The sequence below is a fragment of the Spinacia oleracea genome, chromosome 5 (genome assembly GCF_020520425.1).
Source record: "Spinacia oleracea cultivar Varoflay chromosome 5, BTI_SOV_V1, whole genome shotgun sequence".
Classification (NCBI taxonomy): Eukaryota; Viridiplantae; Streptophyta; class Magnoliopsida; order Caryophyllales; family Amaranthaceae; genus Spinacia; species Spinacia oleracea.
The window spans coordinates 13,430,312-13,434,806 of NC_079491.1; the positions used below are offsets into that span (position 1 = coordinate 13,430,312).

Below are 4,495 nucleotides of genomic sequence, written 5' to 3' on the forward strand. Positions count from 1 at the left end.
ACTTTAAACTGTTGTAGCTTCGCTACTTATTCTTTAAAACATAAAAGAGCTAATTAACTATTTATGACTTCAAAATATTTGTGGCCTCTTGCCTATCCATTGCTCCTGAAACTTGCGGAGTGAAATTTAGATCTCAAAATCATCAAACTCTTCTCCAGGGTCTTCATCTTCTTCCATATCTTTATCTTGATTAGGCTCACTTGCCACCTCCTGTTCACTTTCGAGCTATGCATCTGAATCACTAGAAATTCAATGGTTGGCTCATGGGCCACTAGGTTAGGATTCTCTGCCTCAACACCTACATTCTCATTCTCCACAGCAACATCATTTTCTTCTAGGTCATTATTTACACTTATTCCCATAGGTTCTTCTGTAACGGCATCCCAAGCATGATTCCCTATGTCTTTACCCTTATTAATCCACTTTCTGCTACCTCAATAGTGGTGGTCATAATCTCTGAGTCGCATCTCGAACTACCATCCTAGTGCCATACTTAGCCGAATTTGGTGTTCCATAATGAGAATGCATGTCTTTAAACATATATTTGAGTCCTAGGTATGACATTTGGTTAGGTAAGCAATGAACAATAGTGGATTCTATGATATCTTTTCTCGTTAAGGTGGGTTGGTCTTGTATCTTAGCAAAATAATCATATCCAAACACGACTTGGAATCCTATGGTGGTGTACTTGGAAAGCCACATTTTATTCCTAAAAGAAACAACTTAAAGTCTCACTAACAATTTCCCAACCAAACCATAACCAAAGTTCAATAAAACGATAAGTTTGGTGGAATCAAACAATTTCTATGCACATTTAAATGCAACACTTAAACATTTAGCATATGCACGTAACAATTAACTTCTTATGCTAGCAATTAACTACTAATGCACATATAATTCTATCCTATATGCCCTTTCCTATATTACCCATCTCTCATAATAAATCATAATAGGTCAAACATTGAAGAATTTTAAAGAATAAAATAAGAAAATTTAGTAAAATTTTTTTTTTTATTAAACGAATAAATAAAGAACTTTTTTTTTTATTATTATTTTTTTTTATTTTTTTTTTATTTTTTTTATATGTATATATTTCGGATATATTTAATTAAATTCGAAAAGAAAAAGAACGTACTTAATTCGAATAAACGCAAAGTTTAAAATAAATAAGTTAATTTCGAACTTAAATAAGAAATATTAATATATACTTTCAAACAAATAAAATTAATTTGGTCCCCCAAAAAAAAGTACCAATTTTTGAACACTATAATACGTAGAAGCTCGATTTTTAAGAAATTGATTTTAAATTACTAGATAGTTAGGCGCCTAAAATTTATTAAAGTAAAACCTTAGCTTCTAGATACCACTTTGTAACACCCCGACAATTCCCTCTTTTCTAAAATAACCTTTTAATATAAAACGTAGAGAATTATCAAGGCATTATCGCCCGTGTGAAAACGTTACGGCTTATTCAGAATTTTGCAGCGGAAAACATAAAAATAACTTTTAGGTTCATAAATAATCTATTACATATTAGGTCCGAACCAATTAACTGAATTAAGGAAATACGAATAGTACGACAAATTTCAAATCCAAGTTAACAAATTAAATCACTTAATTAAACGAATAGAACTACAAGCTCTCTAATCCCGATCCCAATGATGCATCATCTTCAAACCTGTAGATGGGCAACGCTTATTGATCCTTAGAGACTGCTCACCAAAGATGGGTCATCACAGGATCAATAAGGCATAGCCATGATCAACACACACAAACAAAGCACGTAATCAGCAAAGCTGAGTACTACATATTAAAACAACAACAATCCTAGCATGATACTATCAAACCAACAACCCTAACATGATACTAATAAATATAAGTAAGGACAGACAAAACATAATAATTTGACGACTATACTTGACTAGACTAAGCTAGGCTTAATAACCATAATATTATTTTAGTTGAAATAGACAATGGACCGAGTTGACCATCCAGAAGTCTTCACTAAGGAAGACGAGGTACGGGCGCGACTCCGTAACCTCATTGACCTGCGATATCGAGGAACGTTTAAATAAAAATAGGACACGGTGATCAATCCGGTCCCAGAAAAGGCCATGGGCTACCACCATGAACCCCAACTCCTGTTTGTCCGTCACTTCAGACGTGCACAGTCTAAAGCTATTGCTATTCAGTTTCACTTTACATGATTTATAAATTGAGATTCCGTTATGACTCAACCATTACATAAGACAGACAATTCACATTTGTTCACAACTGTTTTTATCTTGGAATTAAGTAAGTGATCATAAAAGCATCAATCAAGACTCATTCCAACTTAACCAACCTTTCCTTTAACCATGAGCAACCCTGTATATGGGCATAAAGTTTCAACTTACTAAACAAGGTCCTCCGCCCTTATAAAGTAGTGAAAAGATAGAAAGGGAACAACGACCAATCGATCCAACCCAATCATATAGAATAATCTAGTGTTCCCAACCAACATGTTTGTATCAAACATCCATACTAACATGTTACAGTTCTTATAGTGCAAAATACGTTCAATAGGTTTGCCCAACAGTATTAAACATGCACATTCAATATAACCCAGTTCGTCCATAATATCAACATCACCAAGTTCAACAATAATATCAACATAACCAAGTTTAACAACAAGATTCAACATGGTTTCAACAATTAGCACACATTCCAAGCACACAGGTATGTACGTACCTTGTGTAAACAAACTGATAGGCCACTTTAACACTTTCAAAAGTTGCCTAAAGAGAATTCTCCACCTAACAACAACCAATATAGACTCATATCAATTCATATTGAATTTTCAGCAACATTAGGGAGCTTCAAACCCTTCTTAAACATAATTAGAACGTTTCCCAATATCAAAACTTGAATATTTAATTTCCTAGCATCATAATTATTATATTAATTATTGAAATTCGTTGAAAACTCTTCAAAGCATCATACTTTAAATTCCAGCAATATAACTAATTTCAAACTACCCCAAACCATAATTAACATGTTTGAAATCATAAAAACAATAACTTTAATAACTTATAATCATCCTACTATGATTTTAAAACTATTAAAACTTAAAATTCATGCTTTAATAATTAAAATTCTTATTTCAATCCAATTATATAATCTGAAAATTAAATTATTAATTAATCAAAATATATAATCTGAAAATTCATAGCTTAATCATAAAAATCATAAATTTAATTCAAGAAACATAAATTAAATTATTAAAACGTAATTAAAAACAATAATTTAGCTTAGGGTTCAAGAAACAACCAAAAGAGGAGAAAGGAGTTGCTGGCGGGCGGCAGGGCGCGGCAGCGGCGGTGGTTAGGCGAGCCAGGAGACGCGGCTGGCGCGTAGTGGTTGCGGATGGGCTGGTTGCCGAAGGTGGTGATGGCCAGCGTGGAGTAGTGACGAAACAGAGAGGAGAGAGAACGACGCCGACGAAATAGATGGACGGTGGAGGAAGCCGGGCGTCGGAGGAGAGCAGCGACGGCGGCTGCTGCTGCTCGGCGTCGGTTGTGGTTGCGTGCGACTGCAGTGTTTCGCACAAACAGGAATTTTGAGTGAGGGGAGCAAGGAAACGAAAGGGAAGAAAGAAAGAACGAAGCAAGAGAGAGAGAGAGAGAGAGAGAGAGAGAGAGAGAGAGAGAGAGGTTACCGGCGTGAAGGCTGCGGTGAGGGTGGTCGCCGGTGAGTGGTGACGGCGGCCGTGAACAACAATGGAGGCTTGAGAGTGGTTTTCACGTGAATGTTGAAAGAGAGAGAGAAGGGTTTGATTTCTTGTTTTTGCTTTTTACGTGAAATTGAAAGAGAAGGGAGTAATTATTTTTTTGGGTTTTATTATTTGGGCTTCACCCAATTGGGCTAGAATTAGGATTTAGATTTAGTATTTGAATCCAAAATCGGTTATGATTGTTTTCTAAATTTAATTGTGTTTTCGTAATTCAAATTCTTTCAACATCAATTCTAAAATTATTTTTGATTTCATAAATCATTGAAATATTTAAAATGTATAAAAATAAATATTCGTAAATTACATATTTATTTCTGAAATTCGTAAATTCTATTTAAATATAATTAACTATACATTAAAATATATTAATAAAATGTATAAAATTACGGGGGATTACAGGAGTTGGTTTGTATCTAGGAGAGGGAGACCAAGGAAACAAAGAAACTCCACTACAAGGAATCTCAGTTTTGTCGAACATGTGCGTAATATGGGTCTTCGTCGGAGTTGTGATCAAGGGTCGTCGTCAATGAGCACCCAACAAACGAGGTCTTCATTAGGTAATTATCAAATTATATATATATATATATATATATATATATATACGTTAGAGTTTGTTTTATATTAAATCGTTAATGTTGGTTATATTTTATTTTTCATTAGGAAGCTATATGAGCATTGATCTAATCCCGCCTGGTTTCAAAGAGTGGTTACCTCAACTCATGT

General features: G+C 34.3%; 1 long non-coding RNA gene across 1 annotated transcript; it reads right to left on the bottom strand.

The window, feature by feature from the left end:
* Nucleotides 1-460: 460 nt before the first annotated feature.
* LOC130461192 (uncharacterized) lies at nucleotides 461-4,030 on the bottom strand. Its single transcript, XR_008921591.1, has 4 exons — nucleotides 3,698-4,030; nucleotides 3,310-3,571; nucleotides 2,731-2,795; nucleotides 461-1,712 (listed from the first exon to the last, which is right to left on the bottom strand). It is a non-coding gene; the product is annotated as an uncharacterized lncRNA (long non-coding RNA).
* Nucleotides 4,031-4,495: the final 465 nt, after the last annotated feature.